The 17,899-nt window shown below is 38.4% G+C and overlaps 1 pseudogene; it reads left to right on the top strand.

Annotated features, from left to right (window-relative positions):
- LOC138223294 (polyunsaturated fatty acid 5-lipoxygenase-like) overlaps nucleotides 1–17,899 on the top strand; it is a 40,881-nt pseudogene that overhangs the window by 2,097 nt on the left and 20,885 nt on the right.

Genomic DNA, 17,899 nt, shown 5'->3' with positions numbered 1-17,899 from the left:
TGTGTAAAAATTATCATACTAACTTTCCCTTTTAGTATTTTAAGATGTTAAGAAATAATCCATTGTAAAAGATGTGAAAATAATCTGAAAAGTTTAAAACCACACAAAGGATTCACCACTATTCCAGCTATTTCCAGAAAGACTCCACATTAAAACAAAAAAGTACAATAAAAACATATTTTCCCGATACATGTGTGTTTTTTTACAGACTAATGTCTACTACTTAAGTTGCAAAAAACATCTGGGAGACATTGTGCTGATCAGGCTGGAAAAATCTCCTCATCTGCTTGGAGATGACTGGTTCTGTTCGATGGTGACAGTGGAGTTTGAGGAGAAAACCTACAACTTCCCTTGTTACAGATGGCTGAAGGGGAAAGAGAGCCTTGAGCTGAGAGAGGGCAAAGGTATTCATTCCTTCTTATAAATAATAGACATTTCTGGGTTTTAAGAATAAAAATGTTCTATTGTTTTCTATGATGCATAGCTTTTGCATGTCATATTAACAGTAAATTATATGTACAGATATGTTTATTTAATTAAATATCTGCTAACAGTTCATAAGATTCTGTTTTAATAAAGGAACAGTGACTAACTTATAAATCATAAACAAGTAGGTATTGGAATGTTCCTTACATTTCACTTTGGATAATAATATAGGGACCCCTAATAACTTATAATGTGGCATCAGAGGTGCTACCCTGTAGTCTGATGTTGTCAGATCACAAATGCTAAACAAGTCTTGACCTGGTCAGTACTGGTCCTGGTGACTGGAATATCAGGAAACTAAGCAACTGCTGTATTTGGTGTAGAGACACTAGTAGGTGTCTCTGTACCCATTAGCCCAGAGTTTCTCAAACTAATGTCCAAGAGTGGTGATGCTGTCTTTCAGATGAGATATTAAAACATGGTCTTGACTAATTGGTCATTGAAAACCAATGTTACTGTTTTCAAGTGTAGGGGTGTCAATGTGGTGTTATACAATCCTCTCTGGGTTTGTAAAATCTAACCTTCTTAAGGATCTGCTTCATTCAGCTGTGCTGTGCACCTGTGCACATCAGTGATGGAAGGTGTGAATCCCTTCCCCTCTTTTTCTTTAGGATTCTTTGGAAAAGATTAATTAGAATATATTCAGAATTCATTTGAAAAGATTTCTGTGACCCTGTACTGGATAAAGCAGACAGGAATGGATGGAACTAAAAAGAGTATACTGTATCTGTTATTTTTTTCTGTCTGTTTGCACACCAGAACATTTCTAGTAGAATTGGGCTTTACTTCATCTTTGCTGTGAAGGTTACAATATAATGTTTGCTTTTAAATGTTGCTCACTAGATATTATACAAGATAATATATGCTTATTATTTGTGTCAAATGAAATACATTTACTATCTGCATTAAAACTAGACCACATTTGAAGTGAACCTAATTCCTTCATTTGAAAGTAATGTTTTTCCCTGTGAAAATAAACCATACATTAGTGCCAAATAAACTATAATCTGGTCCAAACAAACAAGATATGAAGAACAACTTATTGATATTAAAAAAAAATATATTACAATAAAATGTTAATAACATCTGGTTTTTACAGAACAATTATCTTAATTTGTCTCTACACAAACAATACACAATGTCAAAGACATCAAAAAGTCCAATCCAGCACCTTACAGTCAAAATCATTGTAAGGGGTTAGTAAAGTTTTGACAATGCTACAATACATCTTCACTTATCTTACACATGAAAATCCCCTCTACCCTGTCTTCCAGCAAAGAAGCCACAGGAAGATCAACTTGACATCCTGCAGAAACACAGAAAGAGTGAGCTGAAGAGCCAGAGGACCTTGATTCAGTAGGTGTAAAATACAGATAATTCAAACAGGACTAGAATAAATTGCCCAGTTGCACACTCCCAGCAAGTATGAGCAAGACTTGGACTTGTTTCCTATTGCTTCTTGGAAAAAAAAAATAGAAAATACTGAATCATGGTCATTCCATGTTATACATTTGATTAGAATTAGAAATTAAAAAAGCATTGTGTTCACGTCAGTGATTTCAAGTGGCCGTAAGTTCTAGCACACATTCACATTCATTCAATCCATTGTGCTCCAGACTCTTTGTATGTTTGGACTTTTTTATCTTCAGAATTATTTCTTCTGCTTCCATCATTAGTTATATGATCAATAAAAATGAATGAGTCAGTTCAAGAGGTGGCCATTAATGACATTTCCTCCACTATGCTTTACAGATCATAGAGTGTTCATTTAGAACTTACAGTTCCTTTCTTTCTTCACTTGTTTCCATGGTTATGGTAAAAGTTAACTTGTAGATCTCACTTGTCTTTGGAACCCGGATATCTGTCCATAAAACATTGTTCTAAAACTCTACTAGTTCATTTTTGTACTTCTGAGCATCTTCAAAAGTAAAGTGGATGTAATGTCAAAGCATGGTCATAAATTACCTTTAAGTGAAACTCATTTGTCTTTACTGATAATGTCATTAATTTGGCTCTAGATTGCCAGAACTTTCCCAAACTCTAACAAGTCACCCTGAAAGACTCCCAGCTGGGGACCTTTCCCTTGCCCATTACTTCCCCTTGTTGAATTTGAGTATTTGACCCCAAAACCCTCAATATCTAAAATAAGAACACTACAAAAAGGAACTTTTTTAGGAACTTTAAGTCCAAAGACCAATTTGTGAATTACTTTGTGAACATCAGGATGTTACATCACGCATCATAAAGAGAGACCGCTACTGTCATGTCACTTTTTACCAGCTGTGCTTATTTGTTCAGAATTCTATCCAGCAGGTAACCATTTCTGATCAAATTCTCCTTAACAAGAGAAACTGTGGGAGCACATCTGATGTTTCCCTGGTCCCATCAATCTCTGATTGATTGAATAAAAGAAATATTAAAAAGATATGTGGGATAGCTGCTTGGTAATGGGTCACTGGTTGTTCCAGTCACTCTTAACCACTTGTTTTAAATGTTTCTCACACAGATGGGCTGCTACAGAAGAAAACACTCCAAAACATGTGCATTATGAGAGACCAGAGGATTTGCCTTCAGAGCTGCAATTTTCATACACCAAAGAGACTGAATTGGACTTTTCAATTTTCAAAGCGTAAGACCTAATTAACCTATTAGAATGTATTCTATTTATTTATTAACTCAATAGAATGTATTCTGTACAGATAATGTATGTCACATTCTTAAAAGGCTGCACAGGTAGTTTATTATAATAATAATAAACTTTATTTAATATAGTGCCTTTAAAGGTGGCTTCTCAAAGCGCTTTACAGGATGACAACAACAATAAATAAAAAAGAATACACAAGATAAAACACAATTACATGGATGGTGGTATTAAGAAAAGCAGAGGGGTGAAGAAAGGAACCAGTTACAGATGCAGCCATTCAAAGTGAGCGGTACAGACATGTACCGGAGGTAATTGGCTACGGCGTCGCGCATCGTGACGCAAGATGCCGCGGGGTACTGCGGTACGTGATTGGTTGACCGACAGGGGCAGTCGTGGTCCGTTGGTTTGTCGTAGAAAGATTTACAGTAAACGTCTTTACTGTGACCGTTGTAGTATTGAATATTCATATGGAATTTTACCACTGAAGGGAAATCTTAGTAGCTGAGCATAAAAAGAATAGGAGCATACTGCAACACGTGTGAAGGCCATAAACGATATTAATTTTGGAACATAAACATACAGTATATGGCTGGTCTCGGTACTTTAAAGAAAACATACACGAAACATGGTTTCATTACGACCAGAATCAGTCTTGAGATATTTTTAACTTGATTTACAGTATTTGAGAGGTATGTCTTGACACCGATACTACGTAAATACTGCTCACGTATGTTTCTAGGTTTATATTATGCATTTCATACGGTCAAATTACTTTTGAGCAACTGATAAGAAGCGTGAAACAGTATGCCCAGGGCGTTTTAGTTTTCGTTTTGTTTTAATGCAGTGCAGTGGATTGATTAGAGATATCAAGTACATACAAGTCGTTTTTTAAATGTTGTAGTTCGTCTTGTAAAAATGATACGAGTACCTCATCTGTCAACAATTACACAGGTTCTCTTTTCATATTGCGGATTTTGGTTACGTAATATTATTTTCTAATTTCACGTTGTGAATATATGATTTGGGCAAACAAAGCCGCAAAGAAGTACATTATGGGTTGTTGTTTTTTTTTGCAGTTTTATCTAGAACAAGCGATGCTTAAACCTTTGTCTGATTCTTGTGAAACTATCCACATGACAGTTACCTAGGAGTTGACTTCAGTGATGTCACTGATGGGATGTTTCTAAAAATCCATCCACTGTAAAACGTCTTCTCCAGTTGTCCTGCATATGTATTCGCTAATGAAGCTGTGTGTTCTGAGCCTGGTTCTCTACATTTCTGTATGAACCAGCTTAGAGGGCTAAAGACAGCTTGTGTTTAAATTGAGTTTAAGGTAATTTATGCTTCTAAAGTCATGGTCAGCATTTATTATTGTACTTTGCTGTAAACTTGTTCTGTGCCTAATTACATAATTTTATAGCTTTATCAAATCTGTACATTGTCTGTCAATAATGTTTCTGTAGTGCTTTTTCAGCACTCAGCATGTGACCATGCCGGTGGCGCTGTGGGTTAGGTTCCTGACTCCCATGTCACACGGTCTGTGATTGAATCCCATGGAACTATGACTTTATTTTTTAACAAACATTTCTTTGAAAAAATGAAATGTTTCCCTTGGTCAGAGATTAAATAAAACCTCACTCGCACCAAACAAATGTATATTTCTAAATATCACAACATGATCGAATTTAAGTCTTTTTAATAACAATGAATAATCACCTATGCGTTACAAAATAAACATTTATATCGATTTGAATCGCGTTTTGATTTAAATCGTAAACGTGTGTTTAAATATGTGTTTAAAGGCGATATACTGTATAAAAGCGCTGATTCTTATGGAATGTGTTCCGCCGGGGATTCAAAAAATCTATTTTTTTTAATCGCGTATCTAAGGAAAATTGCAGTAGAACTTTGTTCATGCATAAACAGTGGCATGTTACATTATAATTTGGGTGTCTCCTCTTGCCAGAAAGCTCTAAATTGCATTTTGAGTGCGGTTCTTGACTTTTTCTAAATAGCAACCCATAAATAAAGCTGATACAGTTTAGACTTACTGTATTCTAAACTGTATTACAGCAGCACATTGGACAATGCAACATAAATTGAAAAAATGCACTTGGAATCTGTCTGAAAGGTTCTTCAGGTGTGAGAGAGACAGGGCAGTAGGCAAAGGTAAAGTAGCGGGAGAACAAAGGTTGGGAGGGAGGAGGAGTGAGAGGCGGGGGCAGGGGACAGAAAGAGAGGCCAATCAAGAGGTGTGAAGTCAGAATGGGTGCAGAGAGGTGTGAAATGAAACTTCCAATGAATGGAGAAAATTTAGAAGAACAGTAATCTGTCGTTAAGGGAAGGGAGAATGTGTGATCCTAGCTGCAGAATAATTTTAGTTTCGATGGTCTTTCTGATGCATGAGTTCGGAAAACCGTCTTTGAGAACACAGACGGAGAGATTAGAGTGGTTGTGGCCGTCAGAGGTGAAATGAGAAACAATGGGCTTGGAGAGATCTTTAATCTTGCATATGCAAGAGATACAGTAAATAAGGTTGCTGGAGGTACAAGATGCTGTCTGGGTGATCCGGAATTGTCCTGAGGGGCCTTGAATGAGTGTGGTGGTGGCTGTGTACTTGCAGGTGATACAGCGATCTCCGTTGCAAGGGAAAGTGCCTGGTGTGGATGGTTGTTGAGGGCGGTCAAGCGAGCTGTGAACAAGGAGGTTACGCAGATTAGGTGGTCAGCGATATGAGATGATAGGGCGATCAGAAAAGAGGGCCCCAATAGAGGGATCATCCTGTAGGATGGAAAAGTTCTGAAAAATGGTCCTGGGGATAGGAAGTGTGTTGGGGTGGTAGGGAAGCACCAAAGGAATGCGGTTGTTACGGCGGGAGCTCCTGATTGGGTTGATGGTCCGGGGGGTGTTTTTTGCTCGGGCAAGGGCCCTGTCAATTCACCCCAAACACACTAAAAACTCTCTTCCTTTTTCACAGTTCCTTAGGTTACGACGACTATGCAGCAACGACATCGACTTCGAGAACCAAGCCCTCGAAATGTACTCATTTTTCATCAACAGAGGATACCCCAGCAGTGTGATTGACAGGGCCCTTGCCCGAGCCAAAAACACCCCCCGGACCATAAACCCGATCAGGAACTCCTGCTGTAACAACCGCATTCCTTTGGTGCTTCCTTACCACCCTAACACACTTCCTATCCCCAGGACCATTAACCACAACTTTTCCAATCTTCAGGATGATCCCTCCATTGGGGCCCTCTTTTCTGATCGCCCTATCATCTCATATCGCCGACCACCTAATCTGCGTAACCTCCTTATTCACAGCTCCCTTGACCGCCCTCAACAACCATCCACACCAGGCACTTTCCCTTGCAACGGAGCTCGCTGTATCACCTGCAAGTACACATCCACCACCACACTCATTCAAGGCCCCTCAGGACAATTCTGGATCACCCAGACAGCATCTTGTACCTCCAGCAACCTTATTTACTGTATCTCTTGCAGTAAATGCCCAGCCATCTACATTGGAGAAACAGGAAGGAGACTCGGAGACTGCTTCAGAGAACACGTCAGGGCTGTGAAGATTAAAGATCTCTCCAAGCCCATTGTTTCTCATTTCACCTCTGACGGCCACGACCACTCTAATCTCTCCGTCTGTGTTCTCAAAGACGGTTTTCCGAACTCATACATCAGAAAGACCACCGAAACCAAAATTATTCTGCAGCTAGGATCACACATTCTCCCTTCCCTTAACGACAGATTACTGTTCTTCTAAATTTTCTCCATTCATTGGAAGTTTCATTTCACACCTCTCTGCACCCATTCTGACTTCACACCTCTTGATTGGCCTCTCTTTCTGTCCCCTGCTCCTGCCTCTCACTCCTCCTCCCTCCCAACCTTTGTTCTCCCGCTACTTTACCTTTGCCTACTGCCCTGTCTCTCTCACACCTGAAGAAGGCTCCACGGCCGAAACGTTGTGTTCTCTTTCTTCTTTTTCTCAGCATGGAATAAACCTATTACTTGTTCCTTTGCAGCCTACGAATGCTGACGCAGCTACCCACCTGAACTAATATCTAAGTATGTTCAGTCCAGGTTAAAATGGTGACAATACTCTTTGAAGGGATGGGGTGGTGGCTGAAAAGCTTCTTGTATTTTACTGCAGTGACACTGCACATACTTATATTTTCATCCAACTTCTTGTAGTTGGCCAACATACTGTTATACTGTAGCTTTGGGCAGCTATAAAACTTCTAACAGAGAGCAATAAAGCTAATTCTAATGATTGACATTTTTCTACTACCTAACCCTCTTCATTTACATTTAGTGTGAATACTATGAATACTAAACTGGTTCTATCTAGTATGACTAGTGTGGTTTCACTGTTGTGTCTTTACAATGTTCTGCTGAAGTTAGCCCAGTTTTAGTTTGATTTGTAGAGATGTGTTCTTGCACACATGACTTGCAAAAAGTATTGTAACTTAGGAAAAATGCTATTTTGCCTACAATACTTTCCATACCTCTAGACATACATCTAGATAAGTATTTCCTTTGAAGATAATCAAAGCTTTTTTTATGATCAAAGCTAATTCATAATAGGAACATATTTTCCTATATTGTGATCTCATGTGATATGAGGAATTCTGTCTGATTATGAAGGATTCATTTGGTCATGTTTAGTCCCAAGTCTCGATGCAAGCACTTTGCTATTTAACGTAGCATCCACCTTTATAGGGGACAGATGATAGCTTAAATGAGTCCCTCTTTACAGGCCTCACCTCAAGTAATTAGGGTCCCAGTTGATCCCACAAATACAAAAAAAAAACTCAATAAACTGTGAACAAATGAAGCTTTAAACATTGGGTCAGTAACAATGCAACCTTTTGGTCATAACAGAGGAAATATTCAGAAAGGTTTCATTATTACACAGTCTCAGTGACAGAAGATGTCTATGTCTGGTGCCATGAAAAGAGTAATTCTGTCTACCGTCTTTATAACTTCAGTCATGGGGTGACTGAAAAATGACTGATATAGTGGCTTTCTTAGAGATATCCAACTGAGGTGCAACTATATATAAATACATGTGGTCAGTATGAATCAGTTCAATGATTTAAGTTCAATTATTTTTTTCTCTATTTTATTTCTCTATTTTATTTGATTTTATTTATTCTATTTTTGTGGCTCTATTCCCAGTCTAGCAGACCTTGGCCTGGGAGGTATTACATGCAATAGGGATTCCTGGGAGAGTATGCAGATCTACGAGAAATTCTTCAACCACTACAAAACAACAAATATATCAGGTATTGCCTGTTGTATGTTATCACTTTAAAAGTTAACTCAAAGTTTTTAAGTATTAGAATTGAAAGTCATAATAACTTTAGTCACTTTGAATTAAGGCATTTAGCTAAGGAATAATCCAAAATTAATTTGGATTATTCCACTTTTGATATTAACTGTAGTGAATAACTAATAATCCAATCACATCTCAAAATGTACTAATTACAATGTCACAATATACTGTACATAATATAACAATACACGGTGTCAGTATCTATTGCTAGGGGCCTTTTGGAGCATAGTGTTGTATTATTAAGATAAGATCACTTTATTGGCCATATACAATTTGTCTTTTCACATACCCCAGCTTACTCTCCATGAGACACACAGACAGGGAGAGAAGCTTGTGGTCAGAGCACAGGTTTCAGCCATTTATACGGCACCCCTGGAGCAGTTGGGGTTAAGGGCCTTGCTCAGGGGCCCAACGGAGTAGGATTCCTCTGCCGGCCGCAGGATACAAACCAGCAACCTTCCAGCCACAGGTTCAGATCCTTAGCCACATATCCACTGCACCGCCCCTTATGTATCTTAAGGTATATACTATACCTTAAGACAAGACCTTCTGATTTATAAATCAGTCTTACAAACCTCAGGAATTGTTTATAGATTTGGTTTGACCAAATTCAAATCAACAAGTCCTGAATGGCAATTAAATGATGCATATAGGAAAACTGCATTTTAGAGGACAATCTGCTTGGCTTTAGAAGAGGTACAGTATATCTTGTCTGACCAACCTTAAAGATTTAGGAACATAATGTGTGCAAACAAGAGAGGACCTCATGTAGTGGAAACACCGGAAAGATAAATCACACAATTTCATGTGAAAATTATATAATGCATTAACTAGAACTCACTTGTAATATTCCATTCAGTTCTGGCCACCACACTGAAAGAACAATCCTACCAGTAAAAATGAAGGGATCCAGATTAATTCAAATCCTGAAAGAAATGTCAGACACACAGAATGAGAGAACTGAATTTAGAATAACACAATAAAGAAGATGAGTAACTGAATTTTAGTATATACATTTCTATAGTGAACATTTTATTCTGCTTTACATGCACAAGTGTCCAACAAAAATCTGAGATGTTCAAAAACCTGAAAGGCTTACCATGTTAAGATAGAGAACATTTTCACTATCCAGCTGCAATTCAGAGATTAATTCAGGGACAGATTAATTTATGACAAATATTTCTAAATTGTTTTGAGTATACAATTGTTTATAATATTTTGTAACCAAATGAGCTGAATATTCTGTTTAAATTGTATTTAATTTGAACAAGATAAAATATAAATAAAAACCTGTAGTTAGTTCAGATTACACACTGTAAAATGATGGTGATGAGATCACAAAATTAACCAAAATGCAGTTGTCAAATGTTTTCTTTATCTTGAATTAAAAAAAACATATCTGGAGACATTTGGTTTCTCTGCATCTGCTTTTGTGATGCTCACACCCTTTTTCTATATAAATATTTTAAATGTATTACCACTTGTGGCATCATATCTACACTTTCCCAAAAATCATTAAATTGTTTTTTGTCCAACATCTGGAGAAAAAACACTTCATTAAGAATTTACTCACTTGGATCTAAGTGTACAATTTATTTAATTTGGAGAGCATAATGTTGCAACGATCTGCCCTGGTGACCACTGCCCAAATGGATTTACAGCACAAAGGTTACAGGATAAATCAGCTCTAAGAACAGCAGTCTCATATTACTGGAAATTAGTAAAGTAGTAAGCATTTATTAAAGTTACAAGGAGCAAACAAATTGAATTAATCTACACCATTACCACTCACTCTTGCACTCAAAAAAATGATTAGTCCATCAGAAATTCAGAAAGAGCAAATGCATTCCACCTTCCACCCGTTTGCCACAAAGAATTAAAAAAAAAATCTTTATTGCAGATATTTTATAAACAACTTTCCAACAAAGCCAATGGAAGCACAGTCCTCCTTTGTATTTAAAATTAAAATAGTCCCAAAAGTGTATAAAATATATCACGTATCACAAGCTGAAAGTTCCCACAGGGTAGTTTAACTTTTCCCTCAATACAGAAACTTTTTGACAAAAATACAATGAAAAGAACTGACTTGTTTCCTGGTATGTACTGTAGTTTCCCTTACTGTTCACCTGACTGCTTCCATCTGTGTCTACCTCCACTTCTACAGGTTTCAGCCCTCTTCTTAAAAAAAAGCCTTATTAACTGCTAAAACAATATTGGAGGATAATTTAAATCCACCAATTAAATTAAGTTTTAATGTTAAATGTCAAAGTGACTAATGTTACGATGATATCGGTATATGAAATATTACATTTCAGTAGTTGTTGACAGCTATGTTTAACACTGAAACTTTAAGTGTACTAGACTACCCAGAATCTGTTTTACAGTTTCATCAATAATAGCAGAAGGCAAGCAGGAACAAATAGGCAATAAAAGAGTGCTTCTATGTTTCTCAAAGTTTATAAATATATTGAAGGTCTTAGCAGTGAGCGTGAGCTTGAGGATGGCAGTAAAAACACCAACCCATGATATTTTACATGTAAAAGCATGTTCTTGTTGTTAATACAGAGAAAGTGCAAAAATATTGGAAGGAAGACAGTTTTTTTGGATACCAGTATCTAAATGGCACCAACCCCATACTGATCAAACAGTGCAAACAGATCCCACCAAACTTCCCAGTTACCAATGACATGGTCCATGAATTCCTGGAAAAATCTAGCTCCCTTCAGGAAGAATTGGAGGTGAGTATGACTGTAAATTGCTTAAAACATTATACAGTATGAATTAGTGTATTGTTACAAATAGGGGGTTACAAAAATGGTGAAAATCAAGATTTGACTGAGTGGTTTAATTCATAAGTGAAATAATTATTCATAACCCCCAACTTAAGTGATTTCTCTAGAATATAACCAAGCAGCTGGTATAATTAGAGGCACGTGAATTTTTTGTTCTCTGTCACAGGTTTGTTGAGAGGAGTAATAATCCAGGCACCCTTGATTAAACAAATATTTATTACTATGAAAAGACACAAACTACACTACTCACATAAAACATACAACACACAAGTTACTCTATGTACAGTATTTACAAACAAGGCGTTTCAGAGACCTAAGATTCTAGTCACCCAGAAAAAAAAGGTCACCCCCAGAGTGCTACTAAGGATTAAACTCTATATCCTTACTGAGGCCACATAAGAGATAAGTAATAGGTTTATTCCATGCTGAAAAGAGAAGAAAAAAAAACACAACGTTTCAGCCGTGGAGCCTTCTTCATATGTGAGAAAGACAGGGCAGTAAGCAAAGGCAATGTAGCAGGAGAACAAAAGCTGGGAGAGAGGAGGAGCGAGAGGCGGGAGCAGGGGACAGACAGAGAGGCCAATCAGGAGGTGTGAAGTCAGGATAGGTGAAGAGAGGTGTGAAATGAAACCTACAATGAATAGAGAGAATTTAGATGAAAAGTAGTCTGTCGTTAAGAGAAGTGGGAAGGTGTGATCCTAGCTGCAGAATTAATTTAGTTTCTGTAGTCTTTCTGATGTGGGAGCTAGGAAAACCATCATTGAGAACACAGACAAAGAGATTAGTGTGACCATGGCCATCAGAGGTGAAATGTAAAACAATGAGCTTGGAGAAATCTTTAATCACAGCCCTAACATGTTCTCTGGAGCGGTCTCCGAATCTCCTTCCTGTTTCCCCAATGTCAATGGCTGGGCATTTACTGCAAGAGATACAGTAAATAAGGTTGCTGGAGGTACAAGATGCCATCTGGGTGGTCCGGAATTGTCCTGAGGGGCCTTGAAGGAGGTGGTGTTAGATATGTACTTACAGGTGATACAGCGAGCTCTGTTGCAAGGGACAGTGCCTGATGTGATTGCTGAGGGCGATCAAGGGAGCTGTGAACAAGAAGGTTCACAGCAGATGAGGTGGTTGGCGATATGAGATGATGGGGTGGTCCGAAAAGAAGGCCCCAATTGAGGGATCATCCTGTAGGGTGGAAAAGTTGTCATTAATAGTCCCGGGGATAGAAAGAGATAAGAGAGATAGGATAAAAGCTGCCTTCTAACTAAATACAAAGCAACCTGCAGTTACATCTCTCTCTGCACCCCGGATGCCACAAAATAAATGGGAGCCTACATCCCTATCCATAGAAATGCACCCTAAGATAAGTGAAAAGATAAGATCACTTTATTGGCCATATACAATTTCTTGCATTAGGAATTTGTCTTTTCTCATACCCCAGCTTGCTCTCCGTGCGACACACAGACAGGGAGAGAAACTTGGGGTCAGAGCACAGGGTAGGCCATTTATATGGCAGCCCTAAGCTGGAAAGACATTTCTAACTGAGGTATCTTTTACCCAGGAAACCCAAGTTCCCTAAAAACACAGGAAAGCACATGCTCTCTAGCAAGGTTCAAATACTTAGCTCCGGTCAGGGTTGGTTTGGATGATCATGAAGTAGGCGCTCTCGTCCGTCGCAATCTTCAAGTCTCAACTCCCCCAGACTCCTCTCTCTTCTCTGCTTCTTGTTTCTTACTTTCCTAACTCCTGCTCGTAATGTAATCATATATTGTGTGTGTCTGTACTGCTACTTGACAATTATTAATCCACAACTTACCTACTGTAGATATATTAAGGTAAACTTTACAATTGTTTCTGCTCAAGAGACCCCCCAGACCTCAACAAATGTCCTTTCTGCTTTGAAGTTAAAATTGTTTACTCTTCCAAGAGTCACAAACCTTATCTAAAACAAAAGCAACGGTTCTCAGTTACCTAAAGCAGTGACAGTACTGACTTTAATTTGTTAGGAGATTAATTTTCTTCAAATTTATAGAATGACAGTGTTTTAGTCCTTTACATTAGTACTTAGAATTAAAAAGCAATGGAATCTAAAAATGAACCCAGAATTTTGTAATTCCAAGTGGTTCTCCGGATTCTCTATAATTCAAATCAGCTGCAAGTCTTACATCTACACAAATGACTTGTGTCCTTACTGTGTAGTTCATGAATTCAATTATTTAAAACAATAAACATACGCTGGTGCAACTTGTAATTCTCAGCATGTTCCAGAGTACCGTCCTGGAGGGATTTTCCTTCATGGATTATAACTGGTGTTTTTACCAGCAAATATACTGTTGAATGTAATTACACACCTGATTATGGTTATACTCTGGGAGCAGTATTCTCTAGGAGCGGATTTGGGGAACAAACCTCTGCTTTCAGCATTCCCTTCTTCAGGCAGATAATTCTGAGATGCAATATATCTAAGGGGATTGTTTGTCGTCATTGCTCTTCATTGCTAAGAAAGAGACGCAATGAAGAGCAATGAAGAGAAGCCAGTTGTTTCTTCCTGGAGTGTAACATATTGAGAATAGCAGGTCTCTAAACACAGAAATAAATTGTCCCTACTTCCAATTGATGAACTTGGAGACTTCAAGTTGAATTAATCCTCTCCCTCTCTTCCATCACAGATTGTATACATTGTATAGTGTTAATGATGAATATTAAAACAACATTGTTATTTGCTTGGTGTTAAATAAATGTATAAGTCAGGCAAGGATTCAATAGTTGACTTTAGCAGTGCACTGTATTGTTGTATGAGAAGGTCAAAGAATGTAATACTTTATCATAAAGAGGACATACATTCCGTAAAACATTTAGACCGTTTCGTAAAGGAACTTGGTTATAACTTCTACATTAGATACTCAAAACAAGTACATAACTCTTAGGAATTAAATTGATATCAACTGGTTGGGATAACAATTGAATTCTCGAGCAGTAATGCAGTGAAGTTGAATACTCATCCAATCTCTGGGGATTCAGATCTCCTGCAGGCACAAAGAAACAGTTGCAGGCTTGTTGCTGTCCAATCCGCGCTCTCTGGCTTGGTGCCAAGCAGTGCTCTGTGCGGCTGGAGAGATTCCTGCTGCGCTGCTCTCTGAAGACAGGCTAGTTAGTGTTGGCTTTAACTAGCGAAGTTGTGCACAGGAGAAAAGATGACTGTGGGTCCCAGCAGGCCAGGAAGAAGACCGGTTCGTTCCTGATGATGCGCTAGTTCTGAATACTGATTCAGCTGTCCACAGTTCTGACCTGTTCACGAGGCTTGCCGCTGATGCTAACCTTGGGTGTATCCTCTGGTTACTCTCTGGCAACCTCCACTCTCGACTCTTAGAACAGAGGAAAGTTCTGGCACTTGGACACACTGGCCATTCCGTGGTTGTCCGGGCTGAGTCTCAGGATGGTCAGGAGGCGCGCTGTGAGAATGTCCTGCCCTTGGGAGCCTTTCTGCTCCTGGGCCGTCCTGCCCTGGAATTCTTTAGAATAGTCTCGCACCCCTGGAATTCTCCTGAGAGATTCTCCTACGAATTCTTCTCTGTGTTGCCTGTTTTTACCTGGAGGAACTTCAGCTCATTCATTGGCTGAAAGTTTCGTGGGCATCAGAGACCCACGTGGGTTACTCGGCCCTACCAGTCCCTGATTGGTTGATCAAGGTGAGATATGAGTCACTTACTACTGACACTTAGGAATGCAGTCCAGAAGTCCTAGACATATAGGCGCCAATGGATAACCGTTGATCATGATAGCCAGGCTTAGCTGTGCATCCCCATTTGGGAGCTGTCCTTATCAAAAGAAAACATCTTTAAATCAGCCTGCATGAATAGTGCAGCCACAGAGATGAAGAGAGAGATGGGGCCTCATTTGGGAAAGCACAGCAACACTTAATTCTGTCTTATTAACAAGCATTGCCGCTACACACATCACACACAAAAGTGAGTTTGACTGAGCGAAGTATAAGCGAAATGTATTCAGACAATATATAATGTGTGATCATGTCTCAATAACCGGGATAAATAGACTGGGTAAGGAGATATACAAGAAGATGCACTTGAATAGCTAGGTGATTCAGAAAAGGGGGGGGGGAATATCGTTTAGATCTCCTCCAAACTCTATTGGGTAACAGTTCGGGAAGCTGTCCAATAGGGAAGAAGAATGGAGTAATCAGTGTGAGTTCTCCCCATTCTCCATTAAAGCCAACAACCTAATTATTTAAGGAGAAACAGATCTGTAATATTAGGTGCTAAGAATTCTTCTGAGACACTGAGACATTTCAGAGAAGCATTTGTATACCAGAGCAAAGTTTGAGACAGGTACAGATGCTGCCATGAGGTGTCAGGTGGTATATTGCAATAAGCATCACATGGTGATGGTGAACATGGTGAACAGCAACGCAGCTCTCAGATTATTTTTTAAAATAATTATTTTATTTAAATAATCTGATGCAGGACTATACTACTCAGTAAAACTGCCAGGTGGAGCAGTGAATCATTAAAGTACCACAGCTGTGGCTGTTAGACAAATCAGCACATTATTAAAAGTTAATATATTGTTTATGTAACAAAAACATACAACACACAAGTTACACTATTTACAAACTTACAAATAAAGTGAGCCAGTGGCCTAACATCCTAAACATCCAGAAAAACCTCATACCGATACAAAGTATTTAATTCTTAAATAACCAAAAAAAAGAACTGCCTTCTAAACTAAACAGAATACAACCTGCAGATACATTTCTCTCTTTAAACCAATATATCACAAAATGAATGAGAACCTATCTCTTTATTCTATAAATGCACCCACATACCAGGAGAGGGATTCTTTACACAGGAAATCAAAGTTCCTAACAACAACAGAATAGCAAGCACTCTTAATAAAGTACAGATACCTAGCTCCAATTTGTTCTTTCTGAATGATCTGGACAATGAGCTCTCACCTTCTCTCCCATCCTCTTTCTTTTGTTTCTGCCCTTTTCTCTTTTGGTTTCTGTCTGTTCTTTTAAAGCTATGTGTTTTATGCTATGTTCCTGGACTGTTGACTGACAATCCCCAGAACTTTATTAATTAAGGTTAACCAAGGTAAACTATAAGATTGCTTTGATCACTGAATCTGGGACCACTACAATTCAGCAAACCTCCCCTTGCTTTGAAGCTGGAAATGTTGACACTGGCATTCAATCAGTGGTGTTCCCCATTGTATCTAGATTCACTTCTTAACAAAATATGTATAATGTTTCTATACAATGTAAAGGACTGTGAAACGTTCAATCCATTACACCCATCACTAAGCGACAATTGTAATTTTTATTTTACTGTAGCTTGTCCAAACAGAGAGATCTGTTGGTTTGCATTGGTGTTTCAGCAGTAGAATTCTTACCTGCACAAGGAAGACCTTAAGTCAAATCCTGGCCATTGAACAAGATGAACTTTAACTAATTGCCTCTTGGGGATAATAAAAACTCTTTCTTTAATAAAAAATAAATAAATAAGATTTATACTAAATTAAAATTGTATTTATTAGATAGCACAGTTTATTTAATTATAATAATGGATGTAGTAATAAATAAATCGTTAATAAATGGAATCACCACTTGAATAGGAATTATAATTGGTTTGAATAATTGAATACAATTTACCAGAATGCCATTTTAACATGTGTGGTGTCTCCGGGGGAAAGTTTATGTAAATGAAGGTAGTACTCACACCACACTTTTCTTTCCTGAGTTTCGTGGCGTTTCTTCCTCCAACTGTCTTCCAAATACAGTCCGTAATCCGTTCCCTTAGTCCTGATCCGATCCGAGTTCCAAAAGTCCATAATAAAGCCAATCCGCGATGTATCCTTAACCAGTGTCCGTAATCCAAAACCATAAACCTTTTCTCCTTTCAGTAGTCCGTTATTCCTTAGCCCGATCTTTAACATGCACCTCTTTCCTCTCTTTTCCTCCAAACCGCATTCACCTTACCAGCTTCCGCCCTGTTCACTGCCTCCGGGGCACTTATATTTCGGTTCCTGATGCGGCTCAGCTGTGTCTCATTGTTTCTCAGGGTAGACCCTTTCCATTTACTGGTCAGCTGATTCTTTTTGGCTGCAATTTTGCTAAGGTCCATATCTAGTATTTTCAGTGTTTCGTTCCTGAAATACCGGTTAGAGATGACCCTTCCCCGGGTCCTCTTACACATGATATCTGATTTATAGTCTTTTTTAAAAAACAAAACATGCAGGTTCTGAAGATATGTTATTCTGAGGGGGTTATTGTTACAACAGTATGTCAATAAAAAGATTAACCCTATGTGGTACATGTTAGAATCCAAGAGGCGCAATCCAAAAGGGCAGAGTCCAAAGGTCGAAGGGAGAGGTCTAAATCTGGGATAATCGTTCCAGGTAAAGTGTGCAGTGAGCATTTAACCAAGCAAGCAGCAAACTCACTAGCCAGTGACTTTAATACCAAGCGAGGAAGTGTGGGAACTAGGAGTTTAAATAGTGAAGGAAAGGGACATGATTGGAAAATGAGGTAATGAGTGCAATTGATGGTGTGGGGCATGGTCATAACAGTTATGTTCAAATAATAATTATCAGAGAACTGTAAAATGTTTT

Source organism: Lepisosteus oculatus, chromosome 16, assembly GCF_040954835.1.
Source record: "Lepisosteus oculatus isolate fLepOcu1 chromosome 16, fLepOcu1.hap2, whole genome shotgun sequence".
Taxonomy (NCBI): Eukaryota; Metazoa; Chordata; class Actinopteri; order Semionotiformes; family Lepisosteidae; genus Lepisosteus; species Lepisosteus oculatus.
Note: the sequence above shows the minus strand (reverse complement) of the source record. Positions and strands in the feature narration are given on the sequence as shown.